Consider the following 17,256-nt stretch of genomic DNA (forward strand, 5'->3'; position numbering starts at 1 on the left):
TCAGCCCCCCCGCCGTGCCGATTTTTCCTCTCCGCTGACGCCGTTTTGTTCGCCCCTCATGAATATGCAGCGGCTGATTCCAGGGGAAAAGAATGATTTCTGGGAGAAGCATGCTCTGGCCATAACTAATACTGACACAGGGTATTATGGGACAATGCTCTGGCATTCTGTGTCCCAGGCATGGCCAGGCTGTGAACAGTGAATGTCTCTTCCCGAGATACAAGTAGAGGGAAAGGCCTCAGACATGAGGAACCATGTGGAGAGCAGGAGCTTCAGCTGCACAGCAGCCCTTATAAAGATAGTATTTTCTATTTCTCCAATGGGACTAACGCTGTTTGAAAATATATGGAGGTATTTTGGTTGAAAATGTATAGAGAAGGTTTGGTTGAAAATGTAGGGAGGTAGTTTGGTTGTACATGTATGGAGTTAGTTTGGTTGAAAATGTAGGGAGGTGGTTTGGTTGTAAATGTATGGAGGTGGTTTGGTTGTAAATGTATGGAGGTGGTTTGGTTGTAAATGTATGGAGGTGGTTTGGTTGTAAATGTATGGAGGTGGTTTGGTTGTAAATGTATGGAGGTGGTTTGGTTGTAAATGTATGGAGGTGGTTTGGTTGTAAATGTATGGAGGTGGATTGGTTGTAAATGTATGGAGGTGGTTTGGTTGTAAATGTATGGAGGTGGTTTGGTTGTAAATGTATGGAGGTGGTTTGGTTGTAAATGTATGGAGGTGGTTTGGTTGAAAATGTAGGGATGTGGTTTGGTTGGCCAAGGTGCACTATTGTGATAGCTGTGAGCACAGTCATATAAAAATACTATATGGCATTGTATGGCCTTGGTATAAATCTGAAGAGAATTTAAATTAATCTGCTGAATTGATTGAGACTGAGACTGGATTGACCCCAAAACGTGCCAGATACAGTACATTACTACAAATGTCTTAGACAGGTTAGCCATTGTGTCTTCAGGTGTCTGAATAGTAGCATAGTTTTGGGTGCTTTAGTTGTCCAGATGCCATTCACCCCGCCAAAACCCTGTCAGCCAGCCTGTCATGTTTTATGTCAGCCATCTTAGCCTCTATGTAAAAAGCAGAGTCCTTTTTTCCTCACCCCTCAGTGATGTCACCGATGGGAGTTTCACCCCTGTTATATCATTTGGCGCAGGTCACTGCAGAGTCCGGACAGCGGGCTTTTTGCATGTGCTATAATTCACAGTGTGACTTTGATGATAATAGCACTAATAGTGGTGTGACAGTGACGGATGGGGCAGAGCGACATTAGAGGCCTACAGACTGACCCCTGGTCCAATCAGAGCACTTCCAGGTTAAAAGGCTTCTACTGCCCACCAAAGGCCTTCCGCACTGTGAATGAATGAGAGAGAGAGGGGGGGGGGTAGCTGGGAGGTTCAATCAAGATCCCTTAGTCAGGACTATAGACAATAGACACACACACACACACACACACACGCACACACACCAATTCCTTCAAACACCATCCATTCAAATATAAATTATTTTCCTATTAATCGGAATCCACATCACCACCATAGCTAACCAAAATGCAAAGGCAAAAACATTCCCTAGGCCCAAACCACACGTTTCAAAATCCCTGAGAAAATCCTGTTTTGTTTACCGCTTGCCAAAGCGGTGGTCTATGACGCCTGGCTTTTGGTTGGTTCCCCTCTTGATCAGAGAGGGCGCCTCTTCTGGAGCTCTGGTGGGAAAGTTGCGCTGGCCGACCAGGGCCATGTGTTTGACATTAAGCCCAATCAGGCTGGGTCTCATTTCTGGTGAGTGCAGAGAGATTAACAGGCAGGCAGATCCAGCGGGTGATAGATGGCTGGGCCTACTTTCCAGTGGGCGGATGGAAATCAAACATCACGACAGAACCATGGGGGCTGTTTGCTTTATTTGCAAGGCCCGTCAAGGCCCTGAGATTTATTGTAAGCGTACGCGGGGTCTTGATTAGCAGAAACACGGCTCTGCGTCGAGAGAGAAAAAAAACCCACGGTGGGATGTGTGATCTGTGTCAGTTGTAGAGGTGTATTTGTATTCTTGTATGACATAAACGTGCGTTCCAACCAATGGAGGTTGGATCCTTTACAGTGCATAAGTGGAAAGCTGACGTGGGGGTAAGAGAAGACTAGAGACAGCTCCAGCCTCACACTGCTGAGTGCAATTAGCATCATTTCCATCATAAATCTCTCTCAGCCCTCCGCCAGTATGGCCTCACACACTGATACTAATGCCTGCTTGTACTTACACACACGGAGGTCCATTGCCTTGAGATGTGCCAGTAACTCAAGCTTTCAATCAAATCTTCCACTGACATCAGCATAGACTACATATTAACGAGACATGTATGCATCGATGCCAATAGAAGATTCACTTGACAGTTTGGGATACTCCGTGACAATCAAAGTCAGCCGTTTCATTACGTGCATTTACTATTATGAGCACGTCTGACATAAGTCAGGATTTTGCTCTTCCTTCAGGCGTGAATATGTCCTCGACTCTCACTCAGCCTCACACACTCCTTCATGTAACTGCCTGCCTGTGCTTTCCTCCATGGTTCTCCTCAGAGGTCTCACTATGTCAACCTGCACTCTACGGCCTCCTGTCCCATCCCGTCCTGCTCATTGATCCTCATCCCGCTACCCTGTAGCTTCTTGCACATTAAATCCATTCTAATATCATAACAGGAGCCTGCTCTGCAATTAGTTCAATTAGAACCCTCCGCCCCCCACTCCCCCAACGCCCATTAAACACTGGACAGTCCTCTGCTCCTCTACCACTCCGACGCTCTTCCATTGATCCCCGTCCATCCTCCGGTCAGCCATAATCCCCGACCACGGTCCCCACGACCATAAACAACCACGCTAGACCGTGCCTTGTCAAAACCCTACGGGGTGGCGGAATTTATTGGATCCTTAAAGGTAGGAATTTGCGCAGGGGAAGGAGAGGAGGCCAGCGGAGTGGGCAACATGGCGGACACCAGTGTGGGCTGCCTAGCGTGTCATAATTCAGCACCTAAGAGCCAGAGGCCCCGGGATGAAGCGTGGTTGGCGGATTGATTTAGTGTCACGGCAGGTCTCGCCCCCTTCATATGATTATGTGCCTTATTAAGTGATCCGCTGAGTGTGACAGGTTGATGTTATTGAGGAGCACCCACTCACTCAATCGTCTTTTTTTATCCACCAGTGTATTGGCAGTAGCTTTCTTCTACCTTCAGTCACATCTCAGGTCATCCTCTTTCTTTTCAGGGAGAAACATTGGTTGGTCGTTGTTCCATTTTGTGGCGGCCATTTTGGTCTCCAGCTTTCCAGTGTTGGCATGGCCTCAAGGGGACTTGGGAGGCAGGCTGTGTTCGGTCACATCAAACCTGGAGGGGTTATTTTTGCTGAGCTTGTACCTCTATATGTAACACAATACCAAAGGGTCTTTGTCACCCATTCGTGCAGCATGTGAGCCAATTGAAATCTTTAGTATTTAATGCTATCTGTTGTCCTTCAAGTGATTCTCCGATCCATATCTAACTCTATCTTTCATTAAAGAAACATTCAAGTGAACAGTTTAGATGCAGTTAGTTAGAAGAAAAGGGAGCTAAAGAAATAAAAAAGACGAACTCGAAGAAGAAGTCGTCAAAGCCTCAGAGCAGAGGGAGACTTTTACTGTCTGTGGTGGCTGATTCCTGGTACCCGCTAGCCACTCATGGCATCTGATTTCCTAGAAGAATAGAGCAGTTCCACCCAGAGCGAGTCAGCTGATTCACCAGTTAGCAGAAATAGACAAAGCACACAGTTGAAAGTGTGTCATCCATTTTTTTACATTGAGTGAAGAGGCTATATGCCAAGCACAGTACTTAAGAATGAACATCCTTGGGGCTGCTTTGTGTACGTCCAACTTTCTAAGAATCTCTGAGTGTCTGAATGTAGTGTCATGTCCTGAATTTGCCACAGTGTCTGCTGTGAACTCTTCTCAAACACTTACAGAGAGACCATTGTCTTTACAATTTGCAGGACTAATAAAACATGTGATAACAGTGTCATGCTGTATATGTATGCTCCTCCAGACCAGTGGTTAATCTGACTCTAAACTCACTATTCTCCCAGGAGGGCCTCATGGGGATCTATGTGGCCCTGTAACAATCTCCAAAGTTATGTAACAGCCTGGACTACTGTACCCTCTCAATGGGGACATCTTCATTCAGCAGGTGTGTAACCTGGACGCTGTGTAAAACCTTTCTCTCTATCACTTTTGCTTTCCCTCTCAATACTTTCTCTCTGTCGCCAACACTCAGACAGCCCTCCACCGATTTCTCTGCCCTATTTCCCAAGGAGAGAGAGAGAGAGAGAGAGAGAGAGAGAGAGAGAGAGAGAGAGAGAGAGAGAGAGAGAGGTGTTTGTTTGTGCTTGTGTGTGTGTGAGCATTCTGACATGCCTTTGTTGACTCTGTCTGCCTTTGTAAATCTGACTAGTGAAGGGGCACTGAGGCGACATGAGTCTCCCACACAACCAGCCTAACTGCCATGCTCTGTCAATCATAGCCAGCCACAGCCAAGCGAGAAGCCTTCACTCCCCAGTCACCACCACTATTTGGTCCAGCTAAATAACTGCAGTTGAAGGCATATGATGGCCATTGAAAGCATTTGACGGCAGCAGCGTTTGAAAGTTTGAATAAGCTTTGGTCCCCATCTGACCCGATCAGACACGACCCATGGGTGTCAAACACCAAAGTAACGTCATGGCAACGTTTTAAGAACACTGCATTCCACATATGCCTTCCTATTGAGTTTATCATGGAGTATAGGATGGGGGTTGGTGAGAGAGCACTTGTTCACAAAACTCACACCATGACATTTTGATAAACCTCTGGCAATGGTTTGATCTGCATTGTAAACCAATGTTTTGTAATCGTACTGGATTGAAAAAATAAATACACTACAGCTCTGTAAACCTCTACCATGTATGTTTACTTTGTATGTTTACCTTGTGTTTCCCACACTGTTTTAATCCTCCTCCTTTGTCTTCAAACCGTCTCATGTTTGAAGTAAATGTCTTTGTTTTGGGAAGATTCTTCTGGAATGACAGTGACCACGTTTGCTATTGAAGACAGGTTTGTTATGTCTGTGTTCATACTTTGGACTGAATGTAAGAAAGATGCTCTAAAGATGCATTCTCAGGCAAGGTGGATACCATCATTATAACTCACGATAAAGATATGAGCCCACGTTGGCTCCTCTTGGTGTCTTTTTTATGTAATACACGTCGCCAGTTTTATTTTACGTTCAGATTGAGTGAGAGAGGTGCCGGCCAGAGACTGAGGAGTGATATTGGAGTGCTTGGCTTTTCTGACGACCATTGTACTCTTCTGCCATCTACTGGCCAAAAGGAGGTACCACTTGCATGCCGATCATGTTTACGTAGCCTATCTTATACACTGAATATACAAATATTAGGAACACCTTAATATTGAGTTGCCTGTCATAGAAAGAGCAGGTGTTCTTAATGTTTGGTATACTCACTGTATATGGAAAACAGCTCTACAAATTATGTATTGTTCCCAAAAATCGAATAATTATGAATAATCCTTTAAATATGTAAGAATAATACATCTTACTAATTGATTAGGGGTTACTTAGTTATTAATGAACAAATCATAGCGTACCAAACACTTATTTTATCTTTGTCAAACGTGCGTTAGAGTGTATGCATTGAAGGAATAGAAACTCCATATTTGGCCCTCAATATTTAGCATGAAATGGACCTTGATGTGAACTATTATAAACATAAAGAGTTAGTAGGCAAAACAATTGCAATGTCCAGATTTTGGGAAATATAGGCCTTTTTTAATTTCAATAGATTATCAAATGTAACTGATCCCTACATGTTTATTTTTCAAATAGCCTACCATGTACAATTACATTCTTGAAATAATTTGAAACGAAATTAAAAGTTTATGTGTAGGGTATAGCCCTAAAGCAAGGCTATATATAATGAAGCACATCAAATTATGGTGACACAGCCTAAATATAGAGGCCTATTGGACGCTCTGGGCCTTTTAGTGACAGCATGTGGAGTTTTGGAGACTGAGTGGCCAAGTCCAATATTGGGGAAATAGCCTACAAACTTCGGCCATATATGGCATTGAGAATCCCATTTTCAAAACAAGGTAGTCTAAGTTAGTCTACCTTAGCCTTTATTTTCCCACATAAGGCTCGAATTTACGTTCGCTTGATTGACTTCCTGTTAATTATATTTTCTGTGTAACCTCTCAGCCCCGCCTGTCACCTCATATTTTCAGAAACCTGTCGCCTTGTTTACTTTCCAAGACGATAAATCGTTTTCATTTTACGACGATTGTGTTCGTCCGCGGTCTGAGATTGTGTGCGAGTTTATTTGTTTAAGAATGGGGCATCATTTATATCCCGGGCGCTCTGTTTGGGCAGATGGCGGGCTTTGGTGCGCCAAACAGGGCTACGTGTTTATTTGAAATGGAGCATGTGGCACGCTAGGGTAAAGAACAGCCCCAAGGAGCATGTGGTCATCCCGTCGCTGATTGAGAGACGATAGTTTGGCAGCCTGGCTCGGCTTTTGACAAAATGCAGGAGACAGGACTGGTGTTTTGTTGAAACAGACCCGCCTGTTTCCACCGCGCCGGGCGCGCGGGGCACAGAGACTGACTCGCCTCGAGTGCGGGCTGTTGGCTGTCCGTATTCTTTATGGCGTCGGTTGTAACACCGTGTGGATGCTAATTAATTTTATATGTCCAGCTGGAACTTCATATAAATGTAATTACATTTCTAGATTACATTAAATATGACATTTCACAGGCTAAAGCATTTGGCAATGGAAAAATATTGGAGAGTTAAAAATGTACTAATTTTAGGACATCTTGTGCTTCCATAGTGCAGGTGAAAATATGAAATTAAACGTTCATATTGAACGAATTAAATCTTTGCAAGATAATTAGATTGGGAAGGGTGTTGTTGATTGTTCAATTAAAACTAACGCGCTCCTTAAAACATAATAGATATAGGACCTACTATCAGTCAAATTATAGTTGCAAAAATGATGATGGTCTATACTCCACAGACCGTCAACAACAGACCTACAGGGTAAACAACTGAGTGGAAGGGCTCACATTAAAGTTTACAGTAATAAGGCAGATGCATTTGACAGTTATAGCCTAGAAATGTAGTGTAGTTCATGAAAATGTTACAATCTTATATAAATTGTAATTGCATAAGAGGTTTTAGTTCTCATAAGCTAGTTTATCAGTAAAGCATTGTCAATTTTTATACTTTATTTATACTGTAATAGACAACACATAATATGATCTTAGACTACAGAAAATGATACAACCTATATGTAATCCCACAGTCTTATTTAAAGACAAACAAAAAATAGAAATCTTCCTTTGACCACGGTGGATGATTGACAGTATATCCCCTATTCCACCCCACCCTTCCCTGTCTCCATCCAGCTCAGCCCACTTTTACATCATCACTGGAATAGCCAATCAGCTGGAGACCAATTTGTCAATGTCAGGTCACACACCAATCAGCAAAATATATGGTAATACATTCCAGCCAATAAGAGTCAGCCTTTGTGCTTCATGACTATATATATATTGGACCTGGGCTGCATCTGTCACATAGACAGTTGGGAGCCAGCTGGATGATCTTATGGAACTAAATGAAACTGAGCAGAACAAACCTTGAGGCTGATGTTATAGGCATATTGATGGAGACCAGGCATGGATGTAGGACTATCTTAGGGGGGGGGAGGATATACACACTTATGTATGTGGGTGTCTTTCTGAATTTGGTTTTGTCAATACCAACTATTTAAGTAGCCTTCATTAAGAACATTAAACACATTAATAACACATTAGTAACATTACACAACAACAACAGCCTGAAAATACATTGATAGAGTGGACAAGGGCAGGATTTACAGAATGACATAACTACATTCTATGTCTGTCTGTAACATTGTCCAGTGTTGTCTTAGCTAAGTGCTCCCTAGATAATCCTATGACCCAGCTTTGGGAGAATCTGACCCAACGGCCCGACTGCGGACCATGTATCCCAGGAATCCCAGCCCCAAATCCCCATTCCACTCCTGGACATCCCCCCTGAACCCCTCCCATTACCCAGAGCACCATGGCCCCATCATGGCCATGCACTGCCTCTGCCTGGCTTGTACAAATCACCCCCTGTCACTCTGTCAGGGCTGTATAACATCATTCACCCTGTTTGACTTGGCTCTCTCACAAAGGGGGCTGAATGTGTGTAAGTGTGCGCTTCCCACTTGTGCTCGGAGCCTCGGACCTCTGCGTCACACCTGCTTTGATGGAGGCCAGACCACTGGGCTGCAGAGCCCGAGGAGAGGGTAGAAACGTTGTACCTGTTGAACTTTTACACTTTCACACAAACATTACACTTGTTTTGGTTAGCGATGGTGGTGGGCTGGATTCCGATGAATAGGAAAATAATTTATAGTTGTAGTTCAGTTGGTAGAGCATGGCGTTTGCAACACCAGGGTTGTGGGTTCGTTTCCCACGGGGGACCAGTATGGAAGAAAAAAAACATGTATGCACTCACTAACTGTAAGTCGCTCTGGATAAGAGCGTCTGCTAAATGACTAAAATGTAAATGTAATGGTGTTTGAAGGAATTGGTGTGTGTGCGCATGTCTCTCTCTCTCTCTCTCTCTCTCTCTCTCTTCACTGCTTTCCTCTCCCGTTACTCTGTCTCTTTATTTTCTCTCACTCCCTCTCAATTTCACTCCCTGTGTATTTTTTCTCTCTCTCACTCATTCCATTTCTCTCTATTTTTCTTTCTCACTCTATCTCTCATATTGTAGCCTATTCCTGTGTGAAAACCTCTTGTCAAACTCCCACTTAGGCTTTGTCAGTGGGCGTTACTGGGATGGGGGCAATGGAGGTTATGTTGCCAGAGAGCCTCCCTCACTCTCTCCATCTTCCCCCCCACCTCATTCATCCTCTCACCAGTCACTGGCAGCTTTTTGAGGGCACATTTTGACTGATGATATGGCCACTTCTCTGTACCCAAGCTGCTGAATGATCATGCAACCTAAATAAGCTGTTGTCTTTTTTAGGTATTTATGGCAAAGGGTGACATTGTGGGTTTGTGGTTCTCAAACAAAGTTGTCTGTGAAAGGCATTTATTATTTTATTTATTTATATAAATATATATATAAATATATATATATATTTTTTTTTTTTTTTTACTTTTCTCTGATTAGCTCTGTGGCTGAAACCAAAATGAATTCATAATTTTACTTGGTAAGCCTATTTGCTAGGCCAAGGCCTATTGGCATATTAAGCTATAAAAAACAACAATTAATATCTGATGTGTATTAAAGTGTCTGTTTTAATTTAATTATGGGGCATTTGCTAGCCTACAGTTGTTGTTATTTTATTCTTCCTCTCCTCGTGAAGTTGAACTATCGCTGACCTTTCAGCATTCTCTTCTGCCTCTGTCTGATATGAGATGATGGAACCACGTGTTTGTGTGTGTTTTATTGCCCATACAGTTCAGACAGTGGAGGGACGTGAACGCATGCGAGAAAACGTCCGGAAAACAGATGTTAGTAGGCTAAAAAAAACAACGAATAAAAGGCCAGCTGGGTTGCTTTTGAGTTCGCCGTGACAGATGGAGATGTATCTGATATCTATTAGCACTCACGCCTTGCTTCTAAAAGGCCATAATGGATGTTGCGCGTTTCCTGAGGATGTGGCGCATGTGCGTCGTGTGCCCACAGTCAACTGGTGCGTTGATGATGATAGCTCGTGCTGAGTGCAGCTAAGGACAAGAGAGGGAGTGGATGTTTGTGAGTGAATGTTTGTCATTTATCCTTTTGCTCGGGAAATGTATCATCCCACGTAATGAACCAAAATGCTTTGAAGGCTGGTCATGGCTCACATCAACACCATCATCCCAGACCCACTCTAATTCGCGTACCACCCCAACAGATCCACAGGTGACCAGCCTTTCAAAGCATTTCATGGCTATAGATGTGAGTGCTAAGGGTCGATAGTCATTTAGGCAGGTTAGACCCCTCCAAGCTCATCAATAAGCTCAGGACTGGGACTGAACACCTCCCGCTGCAACTGGATCCTGAACTTCCTGACAGGCCGCCCCCAGGCGGTGAGGGTAGGCAACAACACATCTGCCAGGCTGACCATCAACACGGGGCCCGTCAGGGGTGTGTGCTGCTTAGTCCCCTCCTGTACTTCCTGTTCACCCACGACTGCGTAGCCGTCCACGACTCCAACACCATCATAAAGTTTGCTGACGACACGATGGTGGTAGGACTGATCACTGACGACGATGAGGCAGCCTATAGGGAGGAGGTCAGAGACCTGGCTGTGTGGTGCCAGAGAGCATCTTGAATGGCTGCATCACCGCTTGGTATGGCAACTGCAAAGCACCCGACCGCAAGGCGCTACAAAGGATGCAGAGTACGGCTCAGTACATCACAGTAGCCGAGCTCCCTGCCATCCAGGACCTCTATACCAGGCGGTGTCAGAGGAAGGCCCAAAGAATTGTCAAAGACTCCAGCTACACAAGCCATAGACCATTCTATATGCTACTGCACAGCAAGCGGTACCAGTGCACCAAGTCCGGAACCAACAGGACCCTGAACAGCTTCTACCCCTAAGCCATGAGACTACTAAACAAAATCCTAAATAGCTAACGAAATTGCTACCCGGACTACCTGCATTGACACTTTTTTACACTACCTCTCTTGCCCTGACTCTGTACACACACACTGGACTCTACTCACACACTCACACATACTTACACTGACAGCCCAACACACACACTACATACACCCACATGCACACACATGCATATTGACGACACACACACACACACATGCTGCTGCTACTGTCTATTATCTATCCTGTTGCCTAGTCACTTTACTCCTACCTATATGTACATAGCTACAGTTGAAGTCGGAAGTTCACATACACTTAGGTTGGAGTCATTAAAACTCATTTTTCAACCACTCCACAAATGTATTGTTAACAAACTATAGTTTTGGCAAGTCGGTTAGGACATCTACTTTGTGCATGACACAAGTAATTTTTCCAACAATTGTTTACAGACAAATTATTTCACTTATAATTCACTGTATCACAATTCCATTCGGTCAGAAGTTTACATACACTAAGCTGACTGTGCCTTTAAACAGCTTGGAAAATTCCAGAAAATGATGTAATGGCTTTAGAAGCTTCTGATAGGCTAATTGACATAATTTGAGTCAATTGGAGGTGTACCTGTGGATGTATTTCAAGGCCTACCTTCAAACTCAGTGCCTCTTTGCTTGACATCATCGGAAAATCAAAAGAAATCAACCAAGACCTCAGAAAACATATTGTAGACCTCCACAAGTCTAGTTCATCCTTGCACGCAATTTCCAAACGCCTGAAGGTACCGCATTCATCTTTACAAACAATAGTACGCAAGTATAAACACCAGGGGACCACGCAGCCGTCATACCGCTCAGGAAGGAGACGCGCTCTGTCTCCTAGAGATGGACGTACTTTGGTGCGAAAAATGCAAATCAATCCCAGAACAACAGCAAAGGACCTTGTGAAGATGCTGGAGGAAACAGGTACAAAAATATATCTATATCCACAGTAAAACGAGTCCTAAACTGACATAACCTGAAAGGCCGCTCAGCAAGGAAGAAGCCACTGCTCCAAAACTGCCATAAAAAAGCCAGACTACGGTTTGCAACTGCACATGGGGACAAAGATCGTACTTTTTGGAGAAATGTCCTCTGGTCTGATGAAACAAAATTAGAACTGTTTGGCCATAATGACCATCGTTATGTTTGGAGGATAAAGGGGGTCGCTTGCAAGCCGAAGAACACCATCACAACCGTGAAGCACAGGGGTGGCAGCATCATGCTGTGGGGGTGCTTTGCTGCAGGAGGGACTGGTGCAAATCAATAAATAGATGGCATCATGAGGAAGGAAAATTATGTGGATATTTTGAAGCAACATCTCAAGACATCAGTCAGGAAGTTAAAGCTTGGTCGCAAATGGGTCTTCCAAATGGACAATGACCCCAAGCATACTTCCAAAGTTGTGGCAAAATGGCTTAAGGACAACAAAGTAAATGTATTGGAGTGGCCATCACAAAGCCCTGACCTCAATCCTTTTGAAAATGTGTGGGCAGAACTGAAAAAGCATGTGCGAGCAAGGAGGCCTACAAACCTGACTCAGTTACACCAGCTCTGTCAGGAGGAATGGGCCAAAATTCACCCAAATTATTGTGTGAAGCTTGTGGAAGGCTACCCGAAACTTTTGACCCAAGTTAAACAATTTAAAGGCAATGCTACCAAATACTTATTGAGTGTATGTAAACTTCTGACCCACTGGGAATGTGATGAAAGAAATAAAAGCTGAAATAAATCATTCTCTACTATTATTCTGACATTTCACATTCTTAAAATAAAGTGGTGATCCTAACTGACCTAAGACAGGGAATTTTTACTAGGATTAAATGTCAGGAATTGTGAAAAACTGAGTTTAAATGTATTTGGCTAAGGTGTATGTAAACTTCTGACTTCAACTGTACCTCAATTACCTCGTACCCCTCCACATCAACTCGGTACTGTTACTCATATATATATATACAGTGGGGGAAAAAAGTATTTAGTCAGCCACCAATTGTGCAAGTTCTCCCACTTAAAAAGATGAGAGAGGCCTGTCATTTTCAGCATAGGTACACGTCATCTATGACAGACAAAATGAGAAAAAAATATCCAGAAAATCACATTGTAGGATTTTTAATGAATTTATTTGCAAATTATGGTGGAAAATAAGTATTTGGTCAATAACAAAAGTTTCTCAATACTTTGTTATATACCCTTTGTTGGCAATGACACAGGTCAAATGTTTTCTGTAAGTCGTCACAAGGTTTTCACACACTGTTGCTGGTATTTTGGCCCATTCCTCCATGCAGATCTCCTCTAGAGCAGTGATGTTTTGGGGCTGTCGCTGGGCAACACAGACTTTCAACTCCCTCCAAAGATTTTCTATGGGGTTGAGATCTGGAGACTGGCTAGGCCACTCCAGGACCTTGAAATGCTTCTTACGAAGCCACTCCTTCGTTGCCCGGGCAGTGTGTTTGGGATCATTGTCATGCTGAAAGACCCAGCCACATTTCATATTCAATGCCCTTGCTGATGGAAGGAGGTTTTCACTCAAAATCTCACGATACATGGCCCCATTCATTCTTTCCTTTACACGGATCAGTCGTCCTGGTCCCTTTGCAGAAAAACAGCCCCAAAGCATGATGTTTCCACCCCCATGCTTCACAGTAGGTATGGTGTTCTTTGGATGCAACTCAGCATTCTTTGTCCTCCAAACACGACGAGTTGAGTTTTTACCAAAAAGTTATATTTTGGTTTCATCTGACCATATGACATTCTCCCAATCCTCTTCTGGATCATCCAAATGCACTCTAGCAAACTTCAGACGGGCCTGGACATGTACTGGCTTAAGCAGGGGGACACGTCTGGAACTGCAGGATTTGAGCCCCTGGCGGCGTAGTGTGTTACTGATGGTAGGCTTTGTTACTTTCGTCCCAGCTCTCTGCAGGTCATTCACTAGGTCCCCCCGTGTGGTTCTGGGATTTTTGCTCACCGTTCTTGTGATCATTTTGACCCCACGGGGTGAGATCTTGCGTGGAGCACCAGATCGAGGGAGATTATCAGTGGTCTTGTATGTCTTCCATTTCCTAATAATTGCTCCCACAGTTGATTTCTTCAAACCAAGCTGCTTACCTATTGCAGATTCAGTCTTCCCAGCCTGGTGCAGGTCTACAATTTTGTTTCTGGTGTCCTTTGACAGCTCTTTGGTCTTGGCCATAGTGGAGTTTGGAGTGTGACTGTTTGAGGTTGTGGACAGGTGTCTTTTATACTGATAACAAGTTCAAACAGGTGCCATTAATACAGGTAACGAGTGGAGGACAGAGGAGCCTCTTAAAGAAGAAGTTACAGGTCTGTGAGAGCCAGAAATCTTGCTTGTTTGTAGGTGACCAAATACGTATTTTCCACCATAATTTGCAAATAAATTCATAAAAAATCCTACAATGTGATTTTCTGGATTTTTTTCTTCTCAATTTGTCTGTCATAGTTGACGTGTACATATGATGAAAATTACAGGCCTCTCTCATCTTTTTAAGTGGGAGAACTTGCACAATTGGTGGCTGACTAAATACTTTTTTTCCCCACTGTATATATATATATATATATATATATATATATATATATAGCCATGTTATTTTTACTCTTTATTGTTATTTGTTATTCACTGTGTATTTATCCCGTGTCACTATTTCTATTTGATTTTGTATTTTTTATCTTTAACATTTTTGGAAAAGGACATGTAGGTAAGCATTTCCCTGTTAGTCTACACCTGTTGTTTACGAAGCATGTGACAAATAACATTTGATTTGAAATAAAAGCTTTGGCTAGGGTACAGAGGAAATGTGAACAATGATATAAAAATGATGTTTCAATCTTCATAGATCAATACAGACTACAATAGGCTTATTATTGGATTATAAAAGGTTATGAAATAACCTAGAACTATATGCTTTTTCAAGTATTATTAGCCTATGTTTCTGTAAATTGCAATAGGCCTAATGGTAATGAAAAAACATGACAGGCTATCAGCATAGGCCTCCCTTACTACAAGGCACTAGTACTAGGCTATCCATGATGAGATGGACATATTCTGGTAATATACCCAACTATTTGATTGGGCTTGGTTATGAGATTGAATGTCATTGTAGTTTATCAATTCCAATATTATGTCGATGATATCCATTTCAGTGACTTTTCAGTGGGGAGAGAGGAAATCACTCCAAATGAGATGGTGCAAGGCGGTGATAGGCCACTAGATGGCAGCAATGCCATGGTTGGGGAAATCAAGTCTTTGTGGCACGGTGTATGCAGACAGGTTTTATCATCCAGCCGATTATAATTATGAATAGGCAATTTCAAGCGTTCGATAAAGATTAATTCGTTTTTGTTGTCGTTAAAACTAATGAATGGACCACTGTAGCCTAACAAAATGTACAGTTTACAGGCCCTTTGTAGTGAACATGTTCCGTTTGTCTTCCCTATTACACATTTATATTCATATACAGTGGGGAAAAAAAGTATTTAGTCAGCCACCAATTGTGCAAGTTCTCCCACTTAAAAAGATGAGAGAGGCCTGTAATTTTCATCATAGGTACACGTCAACTATGACAGACAAATTGAGAAAAAAAAATCCAGAAAATCCCATTGTAGGATTTTTAATGAATTTATTTGCAAATTATGGTGGAAAATAAGTATTTGGTCACCTACAAACAAGCAAGATTTCTGGCTCTCACAGACCTGTAACTTCTTCTTTAAGAGGCTCCTCTGTCCTCCACTCGTTACCTGTATTAATGGCACCTGTTTGAACTTGTTATCAGTATAAAAGACACCTGTCCACAACCTCAAACAGTCACACTCCAAATTTCACAATGGCCAAGACCAAAGAGCTGTCAAAGGACACCAAAAACAAAATTGTAGACCTGCACCAGGCTGGGAAGACTGAATCTGCAATAGGTAAGCACCTTGGTTTGAAGAAATCAACTGTGGGAGCAATTATTAGGAAATGGAAGACATACAAGACCACTGATAATCTCCCTCGATCTGGGGCTCCACGCAAGATCTCCCCCCGTGGGGTCAAAATGATCACAAGAACGGTGAGCAAAAATCCCAGAACCACACGGGGGGACCTAGTGAATGACCTGCAGAGAGCTGGGACCAAAGTAACAAAGCCAACCATCAGTAACACACTACGCCGCCAGGGACTCAAATCCTGCAATGCGAGACGTGTCCCCCTGCTTAAGCCAGTACATGTCCAGGCCCGTCTGAAGTGCATTTGGATGATCCAGAAGAGGATTGGGAGAATGTCATATGGTCAGATGAAACCAAAATATAACTTTTTGGTAAAAACTCAACTCGTCATGTTTGGAGGACAAAGAATGCTGAGTTGCATCCAAAGAACACCATACCTACTGTGAAGCATGGGGTTGGAAACATCATGCTTTGGGGCTGTTTTTCTGCAAAGGGACCAGGACGACTGATCCATGTAAAGGAAAGAATGAATGGGGCCATGTATCGTGAGATGTTGAGTGAAACCCTCCTTCCATCAGCAAGGGCATTGAAGATGAAACGTGGCTGGGTCTTTCAGCATGACAATGATCCCAAACACACCGCCCGGACAACGAAGGAGTGGCTTCGTAAGAAGCATTTCAAGGTCCTGGAGTGGCCTAGCCAGTCTCCAGATCTCAACCCCATAGAAAATCTTTGGAGGGAGTTGAAAGTCTGTGTTGCCCAGTGACAGCCCCAAAACATCACTGCTCTAGAGGAGATCTGCATGGAGGAATGGGCCAAAATACCAGCAACGGTGTGTGAAAACCTTGTGAAGACTTACAGAAAACGTTTGACCTGTGTCATTGCCAACAAAGGGTATATAACAAAGTATTGAGAAACTTTTGTTATTGACCAAATACTTATTTTCCACCATCATATGCCAATAAATTCATTAAAAATCCTACAATGTGATTTTCTGGATTTTTTTTTCTCATTTTGTCTGTCATAGTTGACGTGTACCTATGATGAAAATTACAGGCCTCTCTCATATTTTTAAGTGGGAGAACTTGCACAATTGGTGGCTGACTAAATACTTTTTTTCCCCACTGTAGGTACATTTTAACCCTCCCGTTGTCCTAGGGTCAAAATGACCCGCCACTGTGTTGAACCAACTTTATTTAATTTTTATATTTTTGGGATCATTTGTGAGAAGGAGGCAGTGAGACTTTAAAGAAAGTATCACTGCCTCCTTCTCACAAATGATCCAAAAAATATAAAAATTTAATAACATTGGTTCAACACAGTGGCGGGTCATTTTGACCCTAGGACAACGGGAGGGTTAAAACACCAGATTAACAAGCGTTTTGAAGCATGTGTAGCCTATAATGCAATTTTGAATGTATAATGCCAACAAAAATAGGCTAAACACGAATGGCAGTAAAATTGCATATAACATCGTAAACTAAAGATTTAGAGTTAACTCGGTTTTTTAGATGTGTAGGCTAAATAAAGATAATTTCAATTGTTTCCGTTTCTTCCAATCCGTCTATGAAAGTAGCAGGTGCTCCTTGTACATTTCG

This window comes from Coregonus lavaretus, assembly GCF_964263955.1.
Source record: "Coregonus lavaretus genome assembly, chromosome: 28".
NCBI classification, from domain to species: Eukaryota; Metazoa; Chordata; class Actinopteri; order Salmoniformes; family Salmonidae; genus Coregonus; species Coregonus lavaretus.